The sequence below is a fragment of the Heterocephalus glaber genome, unplaced genomic scaffold, assembly GCF_053883595.1.
Source record: "Heterocephalus glaber isolate CG9 unplaced genomic scaffold, H.glaber_assembly_v1.0 deba00001004, whole genome shotgun sequence".
Classification (NCBI taxonomy): Eukaryota; Metazoa; Chordata; class Mammalia; order Rodentia; family Bathyergidae; genus Heterocephalus; species Heterocephalus glaber.
In genome coordinates, this window is record NW_028258179.1 from 6261753 (window position 1) to 6289098 (window position 27346).

The 27346-nt window shown below is 36.8% G+C and overlaps 1 pseudogene across 1 annotated transcript; it reads left to right on the forward strand.

Moving 5' to 3' along the window:
* Window positions 1–252: 252 nt before the first annotated feature.
* LOC147828576 (UDP-glucuronosyltransferase 1A9 pseudogene) lies at window positions 253–16561 on the forward strand (annotated as a pseudogene). The gene has a single exon (XR_015450542.1). The product of XR_015450542.1 is annotated as a UDP-glucuronosyltransferase 1A9 pseudogene (transcript).
* The last annotated feature ends 10785 nt before the right edge of the window (window positions 16562–27346 follow it).

The following is a 27346-nucleotide window of genomic DNA, read 5'->3' on the forward strand; positions in this document are numbered from 1 at the left end:
ACAGAGAATTTGGAACCATATCTCCTACTTGAGGGAGCGTTTATTTTGCCCTTATTTTTTTAAAACCGTGCTAGACATTGCCTCTGAAATTCTCCCAACACCCGTCACCACGTATGACCTCTTCAGCCACACGTCAATTTGGTTGTTACGCACAGACTTTGTCTTCGACTATCCCAGACCTGTGATGCCCAACATGGTCTTTGTTGGTGGAATCAACTGCCATCAGGGAAAGCCCCTGCCTAAGGTATGTTCTCTCTTTTTTGGCATGTGAAGGATAACTTGACTTTGCATGTTAATTAAAAAGAATCTTTCCCCGCCGGGAATTTAGATCAGCGGTTTTGCCGCCTACTGTGCAAGCATTAGGACCCGAGTTCGATCCCCGGTACCAAAAAAAAAAAAAAAAAGAATCTTTCCTGAACTGTGATTTGTCATTTATAGTCATTTCCTTTGGAATTTCTTTCTGGTTCGATGATTTGTCTTGTGCCAATTCACTGACTGTGTGCTAAGAAACTATAAAAAGCTGCCCTTGTTGATAAGTATATGTATGATGATGATGATATCATTGCATATCATTCCCTGCCTACACTTATAAGAATGTTTTTAGAAAAACCCTAAAAACAATAAGATGTTAAACGTTCCTTTCTACTAATCCTATGCTACCTTTTTTTGGAAAGCAAAATTCAGCAATTTTCGAGCCTTTTTTTCTGACTTGTTGAAATTATTTTACATGGATACATATAAGTTTATGTATATACACATACATATGTGTCTAATGCAAAATTTCATATTTACTTCATTAAGCAAAATGTAATAAGAAAATCTACTTTTTGTTCTTTATTTTATGAAAAATAAAACAAAATTTCATAACCCAATAATGAGAGGATAACAATAGTTAATATACTTTGTATTATCTTCAAAGTAGTTATTCTGAGTACAAGACATGACCAAAAATATTCTTAGAAAAAACAAAAATGTAATAGCACAAAGCTTTCTTTTGAATGAACTAAGATGATCTAATAGTATAAACCAAATTAGCATATATTGTACCATTTTTAATATAATAGAATATGAAAATTGAGGAAGTATTTAGAACATAATGTTAATGAAATAAACTGGACACATAGGCTCAAATATCACATAGCTTCTCTTATATAACAAACGTGTGTGTGTGTGTGTGTGTGTGTGTGTGTGTGTGTATATACATATTGTATATGAGATACACATTGTTCTTACATTTTTTATTTGCCAATAAACTGTAGATGTCAAATCAGGCCAATAGTTATAGACTTGAAATGTGTTTTTCATAATTGCACTGAAGTCTTTCTACTGATAGAACTTACTTTTGAGTAACTCAAGAATGCTTGATATCTAGGCTTTTTTACTTTTATTTTTATGAACAAGACTGTACTAACCATTCTTAAATTTATTTTTTTTGAAATTCTTTTATTGGTACATTTTAGGTAAACAATACGTTTACATTTATCACTGGGTGCTTGTACCTGTACATGATGTATCTTGGTTTTTATTTTTTTCCCCATTACTTGTGCGCCCTTCACCCCTTCACCCTTCCCTATTTACATAGACTTCATTTCCATCTTTTTCTTTATTCATAATTTTCCCTTTCCCTTCTTTCCTTTCCCCTTCCCCTCCCAACACTCCTACCCCTTTGGACCTTTTCTTATTTCAAATTATCAATTATTCATTTTCATCATTTTAATCCTTATTTACACTTTCAGTTTCTCATGCTAGAGAAAGTATTCAGCATTTACACGTGTGTCCTATTTATTTCACTTAAGAGGATGGCCTCAATATGCATCCATTTAGCTATAAATGACTCTAGTTTCTCATTCTTTATGGCTGAGTAGTACTACATTTTATAAAAGAACCACATCTTTATCCAGTTTCCAGTTGATGGGCACTTGGGCTGTTTCCAAGCTTTTGCTATTACAAACTGTGCCACTATAAACATGGGTGCACATATATCACTGTGGTATGATTCTTTTAATTCCTTTGGGAAGATACCCAGCAGGGGAATAGCTGGATCAAATGGGACCTCTAGCCCTAGTTCTTTGAGGTATCTCCATACTGATTTCCACAGTGTTTGGACCAGTCTGCAGTCCCACCAACAATGGAGAAGGTTTCCTTTCTCCCCACACCCCCACCAGCATTTGTTATTGGTTGATTTCTTGATAGCAGCCATTCTTTCTGGGATGTGGTGGAATCTCAGTGTTCATTTGCATCTCTCAAATGACCAGTGGTGTTGACCATTTTTTCATACATTTATTTGCTGCTTTTACTTCTTTGTCTGAAAAATGTCTGTTCATTTCAGATGGCTATTTTTGAATTGAGTCTTTGAATTTGGGGGGTCTGATTTTTTTCAGTTCTTTATATATTCTAGATAGTAGTCCTTTGTCCAAGGTACAGCTGCTAAAAATTTTTTCCCACATTGTAGGCTGTCTCTTAGCTCTGTTGGTGGTTTCTCTTGCAGTGCAGAAACTTTTTAATAAGATGAGGTCCCAGTTGTTGATTCTTTGTGCTAGTTCCCATGCCACTGAGGTTTTGTTCATAAAGTCTTTTCCTATGCCAATGTCTTCAAGACTTCTACATAACTTATCTTCCAGCAAGTTTAGTGTTTCTGTCTTAGTATTTAGATCTTTAATCCACTTCGATCTTAGTTTCGTGCATGGTGATAGGTACAGGTCTAGTTTTAATCTTTGGCAGGTTGAAATCCAAATTTTCCAACACCATTTATTAAATAGGGTATCTTTCCTCCAGTGAGGATGGTTGGCTCCTTTGTCAAAGATGAGGTGGCTGAGTATGTCTGGAGTTGTTTCTGCATCTTCTAATCTATTCCACTGATCCTTGGGTCTGTTTCTTTGCCAGTACCATGCTGCTTTTATCACAGTAGCTTTGTACTAAGGTTTCAAGTTGGGGATTGTGATACCCCCAGCCATACCTCTTATGCCTAGAATTGCTTTTGCTATTCTAGGTCTCTTCTTGTTCCAAATGAATTTTTGGATTGTTTTCTCTAGTTCTGTGAAGTATACTGGTAGAATTTCAATCAGCATTGCATTAAATCTACATAGTAGTTTTGGAAGTATGGCCATTTTCACTATATTGATTCTTCCTATCCAGGAACAAGGGATGTCTTTCCATTTTCCTATATCCTCGATCTCCTTTTTCAGAGTGCTATAGTTTTCACTGTAGAGGTCTTTTGCTTCCTTTCTTAGAGTGATTCCTAGGTATTTCATTTTTTTGGATGCTATTGTAAAAGCAATTGTTTCCTTAATTTCTCTCTCAGTGATTCTGTTATTTTTGTATAAGAAAGCTATTGTTTTTTGAGTGTTGGCCTTATATCCACCTACTCTACTGCATCTGTCAAGTAAGTCTAGAAGTCTTTTGGCCAACTTTTTTGGGTCTTCTATGCAAATTATCATATCATCAGCCAATAATGACAATTTAGCTTCTTCTTTTCCTATCTTTATTCCTTTTATTTTTTTCTCTTTTCTAATTGCTGTCACTAATGTTTCCAGAAGTATATCGAACAGGAGTAGTGATAGTGGGCATCCTTGTCTTGTTCCTGACTTTAGCATGAAAGTTTTCAGTTTTTGACCATGTAGTATGATGTTGGCTGTTGGTTTTTTATAGATAGCCTTAATCATGTTGAGATAAAGACCTTCTATTCCCAATTTCTGTAGGGTTTTTTTTTTTTTATCATGAATGGGTGTTGGATTTTGTCGAATGCCTTTTCTTCATCTATTGAGATGATCATATGGTTTTTGTCCTTGACTGTTAATACAGTGTGTTACATTTATTGATTTACGAATGTTAAACCATCCTTGCATCACTGGGATAAATCTGACTTGGTCAGGGTGTATGATCTTCTTGATGACCCTCTGTATTCTGTTTGCCAGCATCTTGTTGAGGAATTTTGCATCTATGTTCATTAAGGTGATTGGCCTGTAGTTCTCTTTTTGGGTTGTGTCTTTCCCTGGTTTTGGAATCAAAGTAACACTTGCTTCCAGGAATGAATTTGGAAGCCTTGCTTCCCTTTCAATTTCCTTGATGAGTTTAAGAAGTAATGGCAGTAGTTCTTTAAATGTCTTGTAGATTTCAGCAGTGAAGCCATCAGGACCTGGGCTTTTCTTTGTTGGTAAATTTTTTAATTACATTTTCAATTTGACTCATTGTAATTGTGGTGTTTAAAATTTCTATATCTTCTTCAATTAACTTTGGCAAATCATATGTATCTAGGAATCTGTCCATTTCTTCTGTGTTTTCCATTTTATTAGAATACAATTTCTTAAAGATGGTATTGATGATCCTCTGGATTTCTGCTGGGTCTGTTGTGACTGCCCCTTTTTCTTTCTTAATTGCATAGATTTGAGGCTTTTCTTTCCTTTTTTTGATAAGGTTGGTTAAAGGTTTATCAATTTTATTTATTCTTTTGAAAAACCAACTGTGATTCATTGATTTTTTGTATCATTCTCTTAGTCTTGATTGCATTGATTTCTGCTCTGATCTTTACAATTTCCTCTCTTGTATGAGCTTTGAGTTTGTTATGCTCTTCTTTATCTAGGAGCTTGAGGTTGTGCGTTAGGTTATTTATTTGAGTTCTCTCTGCTTTCCTAATATGGGCCTTGACTGGTATGAATTTCCTGCATAGAACTGCTTTCATTGTGTCTCATAGATTCCTGTATGTTGTACTGACATTATCATTTACTTGTCGAAACTGTCTAATTTCTTCTTTAATTTCCTCTGTGACCCATTGGTTGTTCAGGAGGGTGATATTCAGTTTCTATGTGTTTGTGGGGGTTTTGTGGTTTCTTATGTGATTGATCTCCAATTTTATTGCACTATGGTCTGATAATATACAAGGGGTAAATTAAATTCTTTTACATTTACTTAGACATGTCCTATGAGCTAGCATGTGGTCTACTTTGGAGAATGACCCATGTGCACCCCAAAAGAATGTGTATTCTGATTTTGTGGGGTTGCAAACATCTATTAAGTCCATTTGTTCAATAGCTTGGTTCAGTTCTAGAATTTTGTTGTTAATTTTTTGTCTAGATGACCTGTCTATTTGTGACTGTGGGGTATTGATGTCTCCCACTACAACTGTATTAGTGCTTATTTGGTTTTTCATGTCTATTAATATTTGTTTTATATAGATGGGGGCATTCATATTTGGTGCATATATATTTATGATTGTCATCTCTTCCTCTTGGGTTGTTCCCTTCGCAAGGATGAAGTGACCATTTTTATCTCTCAATTAATTTTGGTTTGAAATCTACTTTGTCTGAAAATAAGATTTCTACCCCTGCTTTTTTCTGGGTTCCTATTGCATGGGGAACTGTTTTCCATCCTTTTACTCTCAGTCTATGAATTTCTTTTTGAGTTAGGTGTGTTTCTTGTATACAGCATATTGTTGGATTTTGCTTCTTCATCCATTCTGCCAGTCTATTTCTTTTGATTGGTGAATTGAGGCCATTAACATTGATGTTTATAATTGATATATATTGACTCATACTTGTAATGATGTTTTACTATTGTTGGCTCTTTTATTTCTTGTTTTTTTTTTTTTTCCATTTCCGTTTAGTTTCTTACCTTGCCTGGTGGCTTCCCTCTGTTGTGCCTCATGGAGTTTTGATCTTCATTGTCTTTTTCTAGGATATTGCTTAGGATTGGTTGGAGTGCTGGTTTGGTGTTCATGAAATTTCTCAGGTGTTCTTCGTCGTGAAAGTATCTAACTTCCCCATTGATTTTGAAAGATAATTTTGCAGGATATAACAGTCTAGGTTGGAAGTCATTTTCTTTTAGGGCTTGAAATACTTGACTCCAGCTCTCCTTGATTTGAAGGATTGTGTTGAAAAATCTGCCATGATTCTGATGGGCTTTCCTTTATAGGTGATTTGTTTCTTTTCTTTAACTGCCTGGAGGATTTTGTTCTTCTTTTGGGTTTCTGGGATCTTGACTATTACATGTCTAGGTGTAGATTTTTTTTTTTGATCTTGGCTTATTGGAGTTCTATATGCCTCACTTACCTGTATGTCCAATTCTCTACCTCTCTCTGCAAAGTTTTCCACTATCACATCTGTGATCAGGTTTTTTTTTATGTCAATTATACTTTCTCCTGTTTTTTCGTGGACTCCTATCAGTCTTATGTTATTCTTCCTTGCATCATCTAGCAGTAGATTTCTTTTGGTCCCTTACTATTTTTAAGAAATCTCTGTTTTCATGGTCATTAACCACAATCCTGTCTTTTATATCTGATATTCTATCTCCACATTCCCTTAATCTGCTGTGCATACTTTCTTTGGAGTTTTTAATCTCCTGAATATCTGCATGAATTTGTTTCATGGATTCCATTTCTTTCTTATGTTGGGTGATCATGGTTTCCATTTCTTTCTTATGCTGGGCATTCATGGTTTCCAACATGTCTCTGAGCTCATCTATTTTTTTTTCTGTTTCCGTTCTAGAGTCTCTCATCATGTCTTTCACTCTGCTCACCATCTCTGTAGATATCTGGGAGATTATTTCTGCTTTGAATTTTTCTAGAGCCTCATTCATCTGTTTTGTTACTTCCTGTGCTATCAGTTCAGGGTGTCCAGGTGGTTGATTTTCAGACTTTTCCACCTCGTTTTCCCCAGAATTGGCCTTTTGTGGTGTGGAAGTCTGAGTTTGTGCCTTGCTTAAATGTCTTCTCATTTTTGTTTTTGTTACTGTCCTTCATTTAATTCCTCAGTTGATACTTTGAAATTGCTTATTGTAAGTATCTCTGTTGCTTGTAATTAGAACCCTTATGGAATGATTGGTTCTCATAAGTGTCTTCCAGATATAGCTGGTCTTTAGGTTTTGAGTCTCTAATGACTCTGAGGTGTCTCATTTTTATTATACCAGGAAGGGCAACTGATTAGATCAATCACAATACTTTAGCCCAAGTGATACAATCAGCAATACCATAGCATCAAGTACATCTTAGAAAAATGACAATTTGTGGTAGTTATTAATCTATCACCTTTAACTGTGTGAATTAAATCAAAATTGAGGACCAACCCAACATATATTTATAGTGAATAAACTCTTCAATATAGCAACTTTACCCTTCAGGATGGGGAGTTTGAAGGAGCTGGGGAGGGTGGGATAGATACATAGAAGGATAGGGGAAGCTTAGCAGAAGGCCAGAGGACACCAGCAAGAGAACGAAAAAGAGAATAAAAGAAAAATAATGAAGAAATCTGAATTAGGGCCAGAACAGGAACACAAAGGAATATGAAGAACAATGTGGGACAGCAAGAGAGCAAATGTGTGTGAGAGAGAAAGGAAATAGAAAAGAAAGAAAAAAAGAGAAAAGAAAAATAAAAATTTGAAAAGAGTAGGAAAAACATTTTAAAAAGGGCACCCCCCCATAATAATAATTTTGAAAATAACAAATAAAAAGTTAAAATGAAAATGAAGGGCCTCCTTCAGAGTATGTCTCTGCTGTTACAATAGACAATGAGGGCAACAGTGTGTAGATATAAGTCAATGAGTCTCAGCAAGCCAGTCGCAGACTTGTGGGATTCAGGCAGATTTCTGGCTGCAAGTCCCAAGTTGAGATCCATGTCCTCTGGTAGGTTGAACTCTGCAAGGTTGTAGTGCAGGTTCCAGCTGCCCTTCCCCTGAAGATAGTCCAGGCTCTGATGGGAGGTGATGATCCCTCCAACTTACCAAGTATGGTGGTCTGGTTTCCCCTGTGTCTTTGTAGTGTGGAACCAGGTAGCAGTATAGCCAGGAGGCCAGATTGGGGGGGGGTGTCCTGCAGGTGCCCATGCAGCTAAGCAGATCGCAGCCATGGGCGTGGCCTGTGGCAAGGGGTCCTCACCTTCTGGCTGGTCCTTGCTAGTGTGCCTGGTGCAGGTGGTATGGAACAGGGGTACCAGTGACCTGGGACCTCTCTCTCTGGTGGGCTAAGCAGATCACTGCCATCTTAAACATCTTTTTTACCTTCATATATTTCTATATTCCAGGTGTTATCTGAACCTTTTGTCTTTCATCTTAAAATATTTCTAGGCATGCTATTATTTTTTCGTGGACTATTTCCATTTCTTTTAAGCTGGTTATATATAATTTTCATATTTATGTTTTCATATTTATTTTCAATCTGCTGATATTCCTAATCTTTCTTTTTAGTTTTTATGATTTCTTAGGTATGTAACATTATCTGCAAGAATTCCATCCCCTGGTACATTTACTGCTTTGCTTTTTGGAGTGGATACCTCCACAGTATTCTGCAGTAATGCTGTTGGACTAGGCTATTTGATGTGGATTCATTCACTGACAATTGAGAAAGTTCTGAAAAATGCAAGAGCAATACTGTTGGCAAAGGCATAGTAGGTAAACTCTGGTGAATCTTCTCCAACCTTATCTCAGATTATTATTTAATGGTGCTGGACTATGAATTTTTAACTGCTATTTGGGCTTTTCTACATTCAAGAAGACTGCATAACTGAGTCATATTCTCTCACATAATGGCATAGGTTTGGTAAGAGATCTTTTCAGGCAGGTGTTGAAACAGTGAAATAATGGTGTTTTGCAAAACCTGGGAGGCTACAGTTTAAGGGCTGTCAAAGCTAGGGCTGGCTGTGTGCTTTCTGCTCTTGGAAGACCAAGCAAGGAGCTGCAAGATTCAGGACCCTGATGCTCATGTACTGAAGGGGCTTTGCTCCCCTTTACCCTCCTTCAATACCAAAATGATCACCATGCAGGCCCCATCTTACCCTGCTGTGCATCCAAGGGTGGGGCCCTACAGCTTCTTGAACCAAGAGTGAGTTCAAAGTGACTCATTGCCACACCCAGAGGGTTTGAAGATACAGATACTACATATAAGTTTGTATCATGCATCATATAGAGATATTCATAAAATATGAAACATATTGAACCATTTAGACTTTATATATGCTCATTTCCATATGTATTAATATTTCAAAAAGACATACCTATGAGAAGAGTATATACATGTGTATCTATTTATAAATAAAAATACAGCTAAATTCTCTAAGATGAATTCAGAGCTCAAAAAGGGCCCTCTGATTAATTACTTGGATACAGTAAAGTCAGTTTTCCTGGAAAGGGCTCTGGAGCTTGTGGGTTTCTCAGTCCTTGTTTCTAAGGAGCAGACAATGTCTTGGAGAGACCTACAGGTTTTGAATTGCTGTGAAATAGGAGTCATTGTCTGCTGAGTAGGAAATTATGATGATGGAATATGTGTGGCCATGCGTGTGTGTGTCCAGGGCATGTGATTGTATGTGGCGTCCCAGGTTCTGTCCAGGGGATTTTATTTTATTTGCCTTACCTTTTTCATTAGTACATGTGTGCAGTACATAGTGATCATGTTCACAGTGGGGACCTGGGACATGTACATAGCACATCTTAATTCCTTTGTGTTCCTTTCCCCTCCCCACCCCTCCTCCCTCCTTCCATCCTTGGCTCCCCTTTCATAGGGAATTTTAGTGATGGTCTGCTATAAGAAAACATCTTCACATCTATCCAGAGGAATAACCTTCAGGAATGGGGTCAGCTGTGTTAGTCAGGATGGCACATGATGATCCAGGACAACATGAAAACAGTTGCAATCCCTCCCCACATTTTGTAGTGATTGGTGAGTTCCAGTAGGGTTGGTGACTGGGTCCCCCCAGAAGGAATGGGTTCCAGTCTGTCACTCAGGGCAGTCTTATCTTTGGATCACTGAGGCAGGGTGCAGTCAGACAGCAGCAAAGAATTTGTACTTCTTCTGTTTCTCTCCCGTTCCAGCTCCATTCCAAAAATCCAGATTGAAATTCAGCTATTGGTGTGTGAGCTGCAGGCCTCCCACCAGGATCACTTCTTTCAACTTTTTATGTATATTTTGTTGGCAGTACTTGAGATTGAATCCAGGGCCATCATGCTGAGCAACATCCCTCACCTGCTTTTGTTTTACTATTATTATTTTGAGACAGTGTCTTGCTAAGTCGCTAAGTTTTCAGGCTGGGCTTGAACTTGCTAAGATTCAGCATTGTCCTTCCAGAGTGCTGCGATTACAGGAGTGAGCCACTGTGACTAGGTGCTTCTTACAGCTGTTTATCATGCTTTCAAACATACACAAAGGAGACACTTGTGTAGTGAACACCCATACGTTCATTCTTAGGTAAAACAATTCCATTTATTTTTTCCTATTTGGGTGCCTTTTATTTCTTTGGTAAAACAATTCCATTTATTTTTTCCTATTTGGGTGCCTTTTATTTCTTTGTCTTGCCTAGTTATTTTGGAAAGTACTAGCAGTAAATTGTTGATCCGATGAGGTGAGACTGATGATCCTTGTGTTTGTGATTTTAGAGAAAGGATTTGGATTTTTCACTGTGAAATATAATGTTAGCTATGGGATTCTCATGTGACCTTTATTTGGCTCAAGTACATTTTTTTCCCTAATTATTTTGATGAGAAATGTTTTTAATCATGGAAAAATGCTGAATTAAATTAAGCAGTTTTTCTACTCTAAAAATATATTAAGTAGTTTTTCTATTTCTAATGAGATAATCATCTGCATAATGTTCTTCATTTTGTGAATGTGATGTATCATGTATATTGACTTGGGTATATTTAACCATCCTTGTATCTCGGAGAAAAATCCCATTGGATTATGTGGATGACCCTTTGAATGTCCTGTTGAAGTTTTCTTTGCTAGTATTTCATTGAACACATTGTTTGTGTTCATCAGGGATATGGTTGTATAACTTTCTTTTCTTCTAATGCCTCTTTCTGTTTGATGTCATTGTAATGCTAGCTTCATCAAAAGTGTTTGGGAATGTTTTCTGTCTTTGCTTTCTGGAAAAGTTCCAAAAAGGATTGGTTCTTTGTTTTTTGTTCCTCCCTCCCTTCTAGCTCTTCTTTTAACTGGTTGGTAGAAATGAGCCATGAAGCCATCATGTCCTGGGCTGGTTTATTGGGCAATTTTTATGGCTGATTCAATCTCCTTATTATTTGAGCTATTCTTCATGATTCAGTCTTGATAGGTTGACTGTTTCTAGAAATTTATCTGTTTCTTTTATGTTATCCAATTAATTTTCATATAATTGTTTCTATATATTATACTCTCATAGTCCTTTGCATTTTGGAGGTATCACGAGTAATGTCTTCTGTTTCTCTTCTCACGTTGTTTATTTCAGTCTTCGTTCTCATTTTCTTAGTCTAGCTACAAGCTTGTCAATTTTGTCTATCTTTGAAGAAACCAGTTCCTACATTTGATGCTTGAAAATTGTTTCTCTAGTCTTTTTTCATTTCCTTTTACTCTTTACCTTAAAATTCTGTTAATTCCAAGATGAATTTATTCACTTCTTCTTCTTCCTTTTTTTTTTTTTTTTTTTTTTTTTTTACAGTGATGGGGATTGGACCTGGGACTTTGTACTGAGCCACAATACCATTCCTTTATTTTAGGACAAGGTCTCAGTAAGTTACCCAGCTGGGCTCCAACTTGTGACCCTTCTGCCTCAGTCTCCCAGGGTGCTGGGATTAAAGTTGTGCACCCCAAGTCCAGCTTTCTTATTCTTTTAGTAGTGTGGGGTATATTTTAATTTTTTATTAAGATAATTTTTCTTTTTTGTTGGTGTTTAGAACTGGAAACTGACTTCTTAGAACTGTCATATCATATCTGTTTTGGTGCACTGCGTTTCTAATTTAATTTGTTTAAAGATCTGTTTTAAATGTCTTTTTCATTTTTTCCTGGACTCATAGGCCAGTCAGGAATCATGTATTTATGACTGTGTGAATTACTTGAAATTCATCTTGCACTTTTTCTAGCTTTATAGGACTTTGGCCAGAAAACATAGTAGCACTTTAATTTTCTGAGCTTTTCTTGGTGCCTCAGTCAGTGATCTATCCTGGACAGTATTCCATGAGACATTGAGAGAAATGTCTGTCCTACTGCTGTTGAATGGAATGTCTCATAGGCCTGTTATGTCCATTCAATTTAATGTGTAGCTCAAGTCCAAGGTTTCCATGTTATCTTTTGGGACAATGAACTATTTTTGAAAATGAGGCACAGAAATCCCTGATGATTATTGTGTTGCTATCTATCTCTGCTTCTAATCCTTTACTATTAGCTTTTGATATTTAGGTGCTGTGTATTAGGTACATCTCTACTTTAACTTGTAAACAGGCTTAAGAAATAAATCAGCCCTGTTATCATTTTATAGTGCCCTTCTTTGTCTCTTTGTGCAGTGAATGACTTAAGATCAACTTCATCTGATACACATACAACTACTCCGGTGTTCATTCATTTAACATTGTGTTTTTCCATCCTCTTACTTTCAGTCTCTGTGTGTCTTTAAAATGAGGTAATTTTTTCATCAAAGCATATAATTGGGTCTTTAAAAAAAATCCAATTTAGGAAGATAATTTAAAGTAATTCAAAGTAAGTATAAGTACAAATTATTTATCAATAGATAAGGACATTTGACTTCCATTTTTCTTTGTTTTGTTCTAGTTGTTTTATATATCCTTTGTTTTTTTCTCCCTTTGTATCTGTCTTCCTATGTGGTTTGGTGGTTTTATGAGCAGTATGCTTGGATGCTTTCCGTTATTGTCCTGAGAGACTAATGGTTCCTTGTGGTTACCAGGAAACATACATAGAAAGCCTTCCACTTACCGAAGTCTGTTTGAAGATAATTTTAAGTTAAAGTTGATTGTGTTGAACAAGTTTTACTCCTACCCATAATCTCATTTTTTAACTTTATCTTTTATTACTACATTTTTGTCATGTATATTGATCACATTCATCATAGGGAATTTGTACCTGTACATAATATAAATTAATTCTTTTTTCCCTGTTCCCTTCTCCACCCTTCTTTATGTTTAGATGTAATAAGATACATCATTTTATCATTTGCATGTATTGATAGTTAAGTTTTACTACACAGGTTATTTATAATTTTCTTGTATTAAGAATTTTTTTCCTCACATAATATCATTGCAATCTTAGTGCACCCTGAATATGGCTCTATTTTAATTATACCACTGTGATTTTTTTTGGGGGGGTCATATCTTTTATGTTATTAATTAGTGGTTCATGGTTTCAGTGCAAAGATCTTTCTTTTGCAATTCCTGGCAGACAAGTACAGTGGTGATGAGGTCCATAAACTTTTATCTGTCTGGGAAAGTTGTTATTTCTCCTTCCGTTATTCTGCTGTGCTGAATAAAATATTGTTGGGGGATAGCTTTTCTTTCAGCGGTGTGAGTGTATTTTCCCATTCTCTTTCTGCATGCAAATTTTCTGCTGAAAAAATCTATTGAAAGTCATAGTGACATTCATTTACGTGTTTATTTGTTTTTGCTTCCAGAATTCTTTCCCCCAATTTCTTCTTCCATTCTCATCTTGTCTCTTCCCCATCTCCTCTTTTCCCCTCATGATTCCCTTGCTCTTCTGAATCCTTGGGTCATTACTTTAGCAGTATGCATTTCAGGAGAAACCTTCCTGTTCTAGGCTTTCCTGGTTCTCTGGGAGGCACAGGCGTCCATTTACTATTTATTCTATCTCGTCCATTCTGAGAACATCTGATGTGAAAGAATTGATAGCCATGGCAGAAGTTACCAAGAGACCAGAAAAGGCAGACAGATCATGATCACACAGAATGCAATCTTAATGTGGACTTACAGGCCAAATCGAGGTCCGGGGCAGCATCAAGTAGACTGGATCACTACAACTTTGGTCAGAGGGAGCAGGTTTATGTTTGGTTAGCTGAATGTGGACTTCATCCTTGCCTGAAAGTACAGGTTTATATGGAGTTAAGATTAAAGTTTTCAGGTACTATCCTGGCTCAAGTGGCACAGGGTCTGGAACATAGCACTGGATTTTATCCTAATGGATTTGTTTTAGTGTAGTTTGCTAGGAATCTATGCAGAGAACTTGGGCCAGGTTACTTAGAGGAGTCATGGCAGTTATAACTGAAGATGGCTGGAGTGAGGTCCAGCTGGACCCGTGCACTGTGATTCAGGAAGGGCAAGCTGGTCACCACCCAGGCAGGCAGGGCTGCTTGTGAAACTCTTCTGGTGACTGGGCCACTATACTCTAATGTCAGGTGTGGTAACTTCCTGGGTCCCCCTCTATGGGGAAACAACTGTGTACCCATGAATCAGGAGGGGCTCCTGGATGAGTATGACAGTGGCTTCTTGTGAGGCTGAATGAAGTTGTGAAACCTGGCCAGGCAAAACTGCTCTTCAGAATCTCTCCTTGGCAAAGGTGGAGCCTGTGCTCTGAATTTCAGCAGGGTCTTTTCTTGGGGAAGTGTGACCTGAGGTCATACTGCTTAGGAGTGCACAGTTCTGGAATCCCTCCCTTTCAAGATGGGGTCATGAATGCCTTGGGGAGAATCAACTGGACTTTTGACAACCCCGATGAACTAGTGGTAGCCCCCATGCTTTCTGATATGCACCAAGGTTGGAGACTGTTGTCTAAGTGTGATTATGGGCCCTGGATTTTTACTGAGTGAGTCTGGTTCTTGACCACCTGTGTGAAGCTTTTCTGATTCCTTGGATTCTCTGAAATCTGAGAAGTGGGAGTGCTCCCCTCTGGGCAGGATCACCGTGTGGACAGTGACCCTGGATGGGGCAAATAACAGTGGAGGAACAAGCTAGACAGAGCTCAGCCCTGTGCTTCCTCTCACAACCAACTCAGATATGCAGCTGCTATATGAGTTTGGCAGACATCTCTGGACGGACCCCACATGTGACAGCATCAGTGAGCTATTGCCAAGGTCTGCACGCTGGTCCCTATACCACTACTTCTTTGTTCTTGTCTGACTCTTTGTCTTCTGTCTTCTTCTACTTGTGCAGTTCTCAGCACTGTTCCCTGTGAGGTGATAGAGGAGGGGCATCCTGGAAGCAGCTCAGAAATGCTAGGACAGCAGTATGAAGGCCTCAGATCTCTCTGTAGACCGTGGGTCCAAGGAAAGCCCCTGTCTGCACTGGTGCAAAACTAGGGAAAGGAAGTTGGCTTTCCAGCCTTTGAACTCGGATTTCATTAAGGTCTGTGACTATGGGGAGTGGTGGTGGGGTGGTGGTGGTGGCTGAGGCTTCTGTGCCCCTGATCATGTTTCAGCACTTCAGAGGCCCCCAAGGGTTTGGAAATGAAAGAGGGAACCTGAGATGGCCAACAGAGTGATCCTAAAGGCAATGCCTCTCCTCTCCGTGGGAGGGCAGCTCAGGGACCACAGTGGATGCCCATAAGGAGTCAGGGCTGAAGGGCCTTGTGGTGTTTCCTTGGGAGCTGGGTTGCCACTTTCATTCTGAGAAAAGAGTGCTTGCTAGTGTGTACGCAACGTCTAAATTTTACTGTTTCATAATCTCTGGTAGTAGAAACTTGAACCAAATACACTTTGCCTTTCCTATCTCTCTGATATTACACAATCCAAATGCATTGCTTAATAGCTCTGTAGTTTCACCATACAGGCAAGGTCATGTTGCTTCCTTGAACAACAATGATAAAATGTACTCTTCCAGAAATGTACCAGTAGGAATATCAGCAAATAAACCTCATTAATCATTATGGTTTTGAGTAAATCATTTTCAGTGAGTGTTACTTTATTAGTGTATGAATCCCTGCCCATTCTTCTCTGGGCTGCATTACAGGACCTGAGAGTCTGAGCAGCCAGGTGGCTCTGGGCTGCAGTCCCCATGGCTCCGGCACATTTGCCCGCTCCCCTCCCTCTGTGCCTGTGTCTGCTGCTGGCAGCCAGCTTTGCCCAGGCAGGCTGCTGGTGATGCCCATGGATGGGAGCCCCTGGTTCACCATGCACTTGGTGGTGGAGAAACTCGTCCAGAGAGGGAATGAGGTAGTTGTGGTCATGCCAGAGGTTAGCTGGCAACTGGGAGAATCACTGAATTTCACAATAAAGACTTACTCAACTTCTTACACTCTGGAGGATTTGAATCATGCATTTCTGGTTTTTGCTGAAACTCAACTGCAAACTTCAGAGCAAAGTATGTATTCTATAACAAAAGGTTCAGCTGAACATTTTTTGACATCACTTTTTCACGTTGTAGGAGTTTGTTTAATGCAAAGAAAATAGTCAAATATTTAAAAAAGACTTCTTTTGATGAAGTGTTTATGGATTCTTTTGATGTGTGTGGCTTAATTGTTGCCAAATATTTTTTGCTCCCATCTGTGGCCTTTGCCAGAGGAGTATTTTGCCATTATCTTGAAGACGGTGTGCAGTGCCCAGCTCCCCTTTCTGACGTTCCCAGACCAATGTTGGGGCTCCCAGAGGCCATGACTTTCAAAAAGAGAGAATACAGAATCTTTTTTTCCATTGGGGGAACATTTAATTTGCGATTATTTCCTAAAAGTTGCTCTAGAAATTGCTGCTGAAATTCTCCAAACACCCATCACCACCTATGATCTCTACAGCCAACATCAATTTGGTTGTTACGCCCAGACTTTGTTCTGGACTATCCCAGACCTGTGATGCCCAACATGGTCTTTGTTGGTGGAATCAACTGCCATCAGGGAAAGCCCCCGTCTAAGGTATGTTCTCTCTTTTTTGGCATGTGAAGGATGACTTGACTTTGCATGTTAATTAAAAAGATTCCTTACTCAACCAGGATTTGTCTTTTTTTTTTTTTTGTCACATTTGTCTTTCTGACTCAATGAAGTTTTTGTTCTATTTTATTTAATTGTGGCTTAAAAAACTTCATAATGAAGCCTTTGTTTATGTGAATGTATATAAAATTGGTTTAAGTATATATGATTTCCAGGTTATATTTTTAATACTCTTTTTCTTAAAACACTGGCCAAAACTATATTTTATGCCAGTTGTATATTTCCATCTATGGAAAATGCTCTAGAATATGTTAGTTTATCCCTTCCAAGGTTTGAGATTAGAACACAGATATGTATATACCTCATGCAAATTTGCACACCTATGTGAGTAAACTAAAATGTAATAATAGGCTAGACATACTGCTCTTTGCCTTGAATTTCTCACTTTCCCATATTAATAGGTATATTCACAGGCCATTAAAACATTTTACATGTTCTTTTAATAATTTTGTTTAATTTTCTCTGGTTACATCTCATTTTTTAAATCAACCAGTAGTGAGAAGTATTTAAGCTTTTTCTACTTTTTGCTTTTATGAGCAGAACTTACAGTAAATATCCTTAGCTATTTTCATTGCATTTGGATATTTCCATGATCTTGTTCAGTAGGCTGAAGTGCCAGGAACAGAGTCGCTGGGTTCAATAATGTGCACATATCATGCTTTAATACACTTGAGAAACTGATTCTGTATCTTGTATTACTGCACTCTAGCACCAATTTTATTCGAGAACTGTAGTTTTCCATAGCTCCTCTGGCTCCAGACGTTGTCAAATATTTAAAGTTTTCTTAATCTTCTGGACAAAAATTTTGCATATGGCTGCTCTAGTTTTAAGGTCCCACTGTCATTGCTATATTGGCCATTTGCATTTCTTCTTTAGTGAATTACATATTCTTGCTTGTTAAATGTGACAGAGCACTTTTAAAAAAATAAATAATAGCTTTAAAGCTCTTGAACATTAGGAATTTCAACACTTAGCTTTTTTTCAGTGCACCATAAACAATTTTTTACTGACTTCTTCATTCTTTTGGTTACATGTAAGTTTCACTTTTGTCGAGTTAAATTGGCCAGGTTTTAGTTAGTGTTTTTTGGATTTCAATTTCTTTCGCTTTTCCCACACCTGAGATACAGAAATGTCCCCTATATGATGTTTTAATTTTCAAAAATTCTTCCAATATTAATATTAATTCCATTTATATTAATTCCATTAATGTTAATATTAATTCCAATATTAATATTAATTCCATTTATATTTTGCAATTAGACCTTTAAGCCCTAAAGAGAAGGATTGAATTTTATTTATTTTCTGAAAGTACACTCGATTGTGCCAGCACCATTCACTAATAACTCTGTTCTCCCTCATGGAAGAGAAGCGCATCTTTATCTCATCTTCACTTCGTATAGCCTTTGAATCTGCTTTTCACCACTCACTTTGCCCCCTGTCCTCCTTTGCTGTGTATTCTGCAGGGCCTCAGTTAGATTAAGTAGTGAGTTTTAATACCTGGAATTGAAATGCCTGTGTTTACCATCCATTCTTCTAAATTTAGGGTGGTGATTCTCTTAATATGTTCTCCTTTATAAAATTTAAAGTTGGTTACCTTGGTTACCTTGTTCTCTTGTTAGCTTCTCAGATTTATTAGGCAAACCATAGCATCAGTAAATAATTTCATCCCTGATATCTATGGGATCGGAATTAGTCAGCTTTGCATCACTATTCGGAAACTCCTGAGGCAATTTACCTGGTCCAAAATGGAGTGCTTCTGGCATTTTGAGTCTCTCGTGAGATTGGCTCATTACAGTGAGAGAGAGTTGAGGCAAATTCTCCCCACTTGAACCTGGAAGCCGAATGTGAGACTCATGAGGGATGAAACCTACAATTCCCTTTGAGGACACTTGCCCAAGGACCTCCCTCCAGGCTCCACCTCCTAAAGGTTACATGGCCTCCCAGTGGCACTACCATGGGTTGAAGCTTTTAGCATGTTGACTTTTAGAGTTTGTTCTTCCAAACTATGGAACTATTTGCTTCACTTTGCTGGAAGATGTGCTTCCAAAACATTGTGTTACAATACTGTAGGTCTAGGTCATTGAAATATTACTTATTATCATTATTTTTTATTAAGCTTATTGGTGCATTTTAGGTATCCAAGATGACACTTATCATTAGGAATTTGTACCTTTACATGATATATCTTGGTTCTTATTTTTTTCCCCATTCCCCTTCCCTCCCTTCAACCTCTCCACCCCTTCCTATTTACAAAGACTTTGTTTCTGTTTTTTCCTTTTTTCATATTTATTCCTTTCCCTTCCCCTTCCCCTACCCCTCCCTCATCCCCTTCCCCTTTGGACCTTTTCTTCCTATTTCAAATTATCCATTATCCATGTTGATCCCTATTTATGCTTTTAGTTTCTCACATGAGAGAAACTATTCTGTATTTACACATGTATGTCCTATTAATTTTGCTTAAGAGTATGGCCTCAATGTGCATCCATTTAGCTATAAATGTCTCTAATTTCTCCTTCTTTATGGCTGAATAGTACTCCATTTTATAAAAAACCACATCTTCTTAGTCCAGTCTCCAGTTGATGGGCAATTGAGCTATTATAAACTGTGCTGCTATAAACATGGGTGCACATATATTGCTGTGGTATGGTTCTTTTAATTCTTTTGGGAAGATACTCAGCAGGGGAATAGATGGGTCAAATGGGACTTCCAATCCAAGTTCTTTGAGGTATCTCCATACTGATTTCCACAGTGGTTGCACCAGTCTACACTCCCACCAGCAGTGGAAAAGCATTCCTTTTCCCCCACAGCCCCACCAACATTTGTTATTGGTGGATTTCTTCATAGCAGCCATTCTTTCTGGAGTTAGGTGGAATCTCAGCATTGTTTTCATTTGCATCTCTCAAATGACCAATGATGTTGAACATTTTTTCATATGTTTATTTGCTGCTTCTACTTCTTTGTCTGAGAAATGCCTGTAAATTTCAGATGCCCAGTTTTAGATTGGGTCTTCAAATTTGGGAAATCTGATTTTTTTTCAGATCTTTATATATTCTAGATCTGAGACCTTTGTCTGAGGAACAGCTGGTAAATTTTTTTTTCCAGATTGTGGATTGTCTCTTCACTCTGTTGGTGGTTTCTCTTGCAGTGCAGAAACTTTTTAATAAGATGAGATCTGAGTTGTTGATTCTTTGTGCTAGTTCCCATGCTACTGAGGTTTTGTTCACGAAATCTTTTCCTACATCAATGACTGTTCTAGGTAATTGAAATTTGGATTCAACCATTTATATTTGAAAAAATCTTGACAAATACATGAGTAATATTCTGGGTGAATGTATAGTTTATGTGCTTGTTTGTGTCTCTGAACATGTGTGCTTGTGTACAGGGTCTTAGATATTTTCAAGTGTCTCCTGTAACCAAATCTTCCTGAATTTACACAGGCTAATTACATCTAATGACGTGATTAAGTATTTTAACAAGGATGGCAGAACATTGTTCAGGAGAGCATTAAAATTGATTTGTTCTGAAAAAATACTGAAATCACTCCTGGTCTTTTAAAATTTTTGATAAGTTTCAGTAGAACTAACTACTAAGTAGTTCAGATTCAGTGTATGCAATTCAGGGCCCTTGTAGCCATGGAGATATGCAGATGTGATACGGTTACACAGCAATAAATTACATGTAGTTCTTTTTCATTTCACTCATATGTTCTGGTGTCCTTACAAAATCCAAATCCAATTTTGGATAAGCCCAAGTTCAGCTACCAAAATTATTTATTTTAACCCTTCATCAAAGTTTTCAAACTTACACAATGTCAAGAGTAAAATGTAAATAAGCATCTATGTATCCATTTTTAGGTTCAAATAACTTACTATATTTTTGGTGAACATATGTATTTATCTGTCTAATTTCTTTCTATTAAAAATTTTTTAGTTGTTGTATTTGAAAATAAACTTTTGACATGCATTTCCATCCCTAAATACTTATTTAATATAAAATTTAAGGAAATTTGATTACATGACCACAATATCATTATCATGTCTAAGAGTCCTTAAAAATTTTCTATTTTTCAGTTTATAAAGGGTCTCCAATTTTTTAAAAAATGCCTTTTATATATAGATAAATTGAATAAAGTCGAGAATACAGAAATAAATATTACATCCTTGGCCATACATACATGCATTTCTAGTGGGGTTCCAAACTCCTGAAATGGAAGACTAGTTCCTTCAGCAGAAGTGGACCAAATATCCATATCCATAGATTTTCTTGGACTCTTACATCATACTATATCAAAAACTAACATCATATGAATTAAATGCATAAGTTTGAAACAAAACCTATGAAAATTCTTAGAAGAAAATATTAGGTTAAATCTCTACGACCTTGGGTTTGCCAATAGTTTCTTAGAGATGACACCAAAAGAACAAGAAATAGAGAAAAATAAATCAGAGTTCATCCAAATGAAAACCTATTTTGCATCTAAAAATACTATCTATACAGTTGAAAGATAAATCATATCATGGGAGAAAATATTTGCTAACCTTATATATGATTAGATTTTCTTATCCAAAATAAAGTATTCAACTCAATTAAAAAATGACAATGGCTTTGAATAGACATTTCTCCAAATAAGATATAAAAATAGAAAACCATATGATAAGATGTAAACACCATTATTTGTTAACAAAATACACAAAGAAAATAGACATATTATTTCACTTATGGATGACCATACTATGATATACAAATGTTAAGTTAGGATGCATAAATACTGGAAGTCTCATAAATGACTGGTGGGATGTAATATGATAGAGCCCTTTGGAAAGTAGTTTGGTGGTTCTTCAGTAGCTTAAACAGAATTACCATGGATGCAGCTATTTCACTCCTGAATATGTACCCAAAGAATAAAAAACAGGTACTGAAACAAATAGTTGTACGTGGATGTTCATACAAGAACTATTCACAATAGCCTATTGGTAGAAGGAAGCCAAATGACCATCACTGGATGTATAGTTAAAGAAAATGTGTATATCCAAACAACAGAATGGATTAATGTGCTGCAAAATGGATAAGCCTTGAAAACATTACCTGAACATCAAACATGAAAGGGTACATATAATATAATTGTGATCATATGAAATATACAGAATAGGCAAATCCATGGAGACAGAGAAGCTAAATGTTTTCTAGAGGCTGAGGGGAGAAGGAAATGGAAGCGAGTGCTCAGTGGGAAAGGAATTTCCTTTGGGGGCAGTGCAAATGCTCTGGAACTACAGTGCTGGTGGCTGCACAAGATTGTGACAGTATTAAATGCCACAGAGTTGTTTACTTTAAAATGGTGAAGATGGTGAATGTTTTATCATATATATTTTACCTTAGTTTAATTATAGGGTAAAAGATGTCTCTTAACAGGTCATTTGTTTGAATCGAGATACAAATAGTATGTGTTTTTGACTTTAAGACTTCAGAGTGAAGTCATTTTTGTTTGAGATAATTTTAACTACTCCTGTTCTCTTTTCGTTTCCATTTTTGTGGGTCTCTTTATCCATTCCTTCCTGTTCTGTATGTGTCCTCACATGTGTGGGGAGTCTTATGTAGTTAGCATATAAGAAGTCAGTTTTCATTTTGTTGTTCTCATTTATTTTTAATTAATTTAGTCACTTTTGGCCTTTTTTAATAGAGAGTTTAACCCACTTCAATTCAAAGTAATCTTGATAGGGAAGGAGTACTACTGCCATTTTTTAGTTGTTTTCAGGTTGTTTTGTAGACACTTTTCTCCTTTCTTTCTATTCTGCTGTCTTCCTTTGTGATGTGATTGTTTTCTCTGATGATGCGCTTTGAGTCCCTTCTGTCTTTAATTCATACTTCAGGTAGAGAGTTTGCTTTGTGGTTATGGAGGCCAGCACAGAACATTTTTTACTATTTGATTTTTCTGTTTCAAGCTGATAACAACTTAACTTTATTATTATTATTACTTTATTATTATTATTATGTGCTGTGGATTGAACCCAGGACCTTACAAATGTTAAACACATGCTCCACAACTGAGCAATCTACTCCCACAAAACTACAGTACTACTGCTCAACTTAGATTGGATACAACTGTACATTTGTATCTTTCTATACATTTATATTTTAGACATCAGCATTTACAATCTTTTCTAGCGGGGTGGACTGGGGATAGAACTCCAGACCTTGCACTTGCGCGGCAGGTGCCAGCCATTTACAATATTTTGTGATGAACACAGCTTACCAATTTATTCTAGCTATAGTTTTATTCATGGTTCTGTTTTTTAACTCTTTTTTTTAAATTTAAAAATAACTATTATCAAACACACACATGTACAGAAATTGAAATCATTCAAAGAAGAACAATGCAAGGGGAAAAAAACTACAATAATATTCAAATACAGTAGAACTCAACCATAAAAAACTGAAAAGCACTTAAACATTTTTCCATATAACTTAAAAAAAATCTCAAGTACCAACAAGACACCAGAGGATGTGATTTGTTTCAGAAAGATCCCCAAAACCAACACTGAACAAATAGTGTTCTGGAAAAAAATTCCAGTCAGCTAGCATACTTCACATAAGCCAAGCTTCTCCCTAATTTAAATTTCGATACAGTCATATGACATGCAATGGAAACATAATCCAAGAAATATGTTATTAGGCAATTTCATCCGTGTGTATCATTAATTACACTTTCAGTTTCTCACACTAGAGAAACTATTTGGAATTTACACACATGTGTCCTATTTATTTCACTTAAGAGGATGGCCTCAATATGCATCCATTTAGCTATAAATGACTCTAGTTTCTCATTCTTTATGGCTGAGTAGTACTACATTTTATAAAAGAACCACATCTTTATCCAGTTTCCAGTTGATGGGCACTTGGGCTGTTTCCAAGCTTTTGCTATTACAAACTGTGCCACTATAAACATGGGTGCACATATATCACTGTGGTATGATTCTTTTAATTCCTTTGGGAAGATACCCAGCAGGGGAATAGCTGGATCAAATGGGACCTCTAGCCCTAGTTCTTTGAGGTATCTCCATACTGATTTCCACAGTGGTTACACCAGTCTGCACTCCCACCAACAATGGAGAAGGGTTCCTTTCTCCCCACACCCCCACCAGCATTTGTTATTGGCTGATTTCATGACAGCAGCCATTCTTTCTGGGGTGAGGTGGAATCTCAGTGTTGTTTTCATCTGCATCTCTCAACTAACCAGTGATGTTGACCATTTTTTCATATATTTATTTGCTGCTTTTACTTTGAGAAATGTCTGTTCATTTCAGATGCCCATATTTGAATTGGGTCTTTGAATTTGGGGAGGGTCTGATTTTTTTCAGTTCTTTAGATATTCTAGATAGTAGTCCTTTGTCTAAGATACAGTTGCTGAAAATTTTTTCTCACATTGCAGGTTGTCTCTTAGCTCTGATGGTGGTTTCTCTTTCAGTGCAGAAACTTTTTAGTAAGGGGAGATCCCAGTTGTTGATTCTTTGTGCAAGTTCCCATGCCAGTGAGGTTTTGTTCATAAAGTCTTTTCCTATACTAATGTCTTCAAGAGTTCTACCTAACTTATCTTCCAGCAAATTTAATGTTTCTGTCTTGATATTTAAATCTTTAATCCACTTCAATCCTAATTTAGTGCATGGTGATAGGTGTGGGTCTAGTTTTAATCTTTGGCAGGTTGAAATCCAGTTTTTCCAACACCGTTTATTAAATAGGCTGTCTTTCCTCCAATGAGGATGATTGGCTCCTTTGTCAAAGATGAGGTGGCTGAGCATATCTTTAGTTATTTCTGCAACTTCCAATCGATTCCACTGATCCTTGGGTCTGTTTCTTTGCCAGTACCATGCCGTTTTTATCACGGTAGCTTTGTAGTATAGTGTCAAGTTGGGGATTGTAATATTCCCAGCCATATCTCTGTTGCCTAAAATTTCTTTGCTATTCTTGGTCTCTTCTGGTTCCAAATGAATTTTTGGATTGTTTTCTCTAGTTCTGTGAAGTATATTGTTGGAATTTCAATCGGCATTGCATTAAACCTATATAATAGTTTTGGAAGTATGGCCATTTTCACTGTATTGGTTCTTCCTATCTAGGAACAAGGGATGTCTTTCCATTTTCTTATACCCTGCTCAATCTCCTTTTTCAGAGTGCTACAATTTTCAACGTAGAGGTCTTTTGCTTCCTTTGTTAGATTGACTCCTAGACATGTCATTTTTTGGGATGCTATTGTCAAAGGAATTGTTTCCCCAGTTTCTCTCTCAGTGAGTCTGTTATTTGTATATAAAAAGGCTATTGTTTTCTGAGTGTTGACCTTATATTCAGCTACTCTACTGAATCTGTTAATTAAGCCTAGAAGTCTTTTGGCCAAGTTTTTTGGGTCTTCTATGTAAAGTATGATATCATCAGCAAATAATGACATTTTAACTTCTTCCTTTCCTATTTTTATTCCTTTTATCTCTTTCTCATTTCTAATTGCTGTGGCTGATGTTTTGAGAACAATATTAAACAGAAGTGGTGAAAGTGGACATCCTTGTCTTGTTCCTGACTTTAGCATGAAAGTTTTCAGTTTTTGACCATTTAATATGATGTTGGCTGTTGGTTTTTCATAGATAGCCTTAATCAAGCTGAGATAACGACCTTCTATTCCCAATTTCTGTAGGGTTTTTATCATGAATGGGTGTTGGATTTTGTCTATGCCTTTTCTGCATCTATTGAGATGATCATATGGTTTTTGTCCTTGACTCTGTTAATATAGTGTGTTGCATTTATTGATTTATGATTGTTGAACCATCATTGCATCCCTGGGATAAATCTGACTTGGTCATGGTGTATGATCTTCTTGTGACCCTCTGTATTCTGTTTGCCAGTACCTTGTTGAGGATTTTTGCATCTATGTTCATTCGGGGAATTGGCCTGTAGTTCTCTTTTTGGGTTGGGTCTTTCCCTGGTTTTGGAATCAAAGTAACACTTGCTTCTAGGAATGAATTTGGAAGCCTTGCTTCCCTTTCAATTTCCTTGATGAGTTGAAAGAGTAATGGCAAGGGTTCTTCATTAAATGACTTGTAGAATTCAGCAGTGAAACCATTAGGACCAGGGCTTTTCTTTGTTGGTAAATTTTTTATTACATTTTCAATTTCACTCATTGCAATTGGGGTGTTTAAAATTTCTATATCTTGTTCATTTAACTTTGGCAATTGGTATCTATCTAGGAATCTGTCCATTTCTTCTGTGTTTTCCATTCTGTTAGTGTACAGGTTCTCAAAGTAGGTATTGATGAGCCTCTGGATTTCTGCTGGGTCTGTTGTGACTTCACCTTTTTTGTTCTTAATTGCATGGATTTAAGCCTTTTTTTTATAAGGTTGGTTAAAGTTTTATTAATTTTATTTTTTCTCTTGAAAAACCAACTCTGTGATTTATTGATTTTTTGTGTTGTTCTCTTAGTCTTGATTGCATTGATTTCTGCTCTGATCTTTATAATTTCCTCTCTTGTATGAGCCTTGTGTTTGTTATCCTCTTCTTTTTCTAGGAGCTTGAGGTTGTGCATTAGGTTATTTATTTGAATTCTCTCTGTTTTCCTAATATGGGCATTGACTGGTATGAATTTCCTGCATAGAACTGCTTTCATTGTGTCCCGTAGATTCTTGTATGTTACTGGCATTATCATTTACTTGTAGAAACTGTCTAATTTCTTCTTTAATTTCCTGTGACCCATTGGTTGTTCAGGAGGGTGTAATTTAATTTCCATGTGTCTGTGGGCATTTTGCAATTTCTTATGTGATTGATCTCCAATTTTATTGCAGTATGGTCTGATAATATACAGGAGGTAATTTCAATTCTTTTACATTTACTTAGACATGTCCTATGAGCTAGCATGTGGTCTATTTGGAGAATGACCCATGTGTAGCCAAAAAGAATGTGTATCCTGATTTTGTGTGGTGGAACAGTTTTAAACATCTATTAAGTCCATTTGTTCAGTAGCTTGGTTCAGTTCTAGAATTTTGTTGTTAATTTTTTGTCTAGATGATCTGTCTAATTGTGATAATGGGGTATTGAGATCCCCCACTACAATTGTAGTAGAGCTTATTTGCTTTTTCATGTCCATTAATATTTGTCTTTTATAGTTGGGGGCATTCGTATTTGGTGCATATATATTTATGATTTTCATCTCTTCCTCTTGGACTGTTCCCTTCACAAGGATGTAGTGGCCATCTTTGTCTCTGTTAATTAGTTTTGGTTTGAAATCTACTTTGTCTGCAAATAAGATTGCTACCCCTGCTTTTTTCTGGGTTCCTGTTGCATGGAGAACTGTTTTCCATCCTTTTACTTTCAGTCTATGAGTTTCTTTTTGAGTTAGGTGTGTTTCTTGTATGCAGCATACTGTTGGTTTTTGCTTCTTAATCCATTTTGTCAGTCCATTTCTTTTGATTGGTGAATTGAGACCATTAACATTGATAGTTATAATTGATAGATATTGACTCATCCTTGTCATGATGTTTTACTATTGTTGGCTCTTTTATTTATTTATTTTTTTCTGTTTCCATTTAGTTTCTTACCTTGCCTGGTGGCTTCTCTCTGTTGGGCCTCATGGAGTTGTGATCTTCATTGCCTTTTTCTAGGATATTGCTTAGGATTGGTTGGAGTGCTGGTTTGGTGTTCATGAAATTTCTCAGGTGTTCTTTGTCATGAAAGTATCTAATTTCCCCATTGATTTTGAAAGGTAAT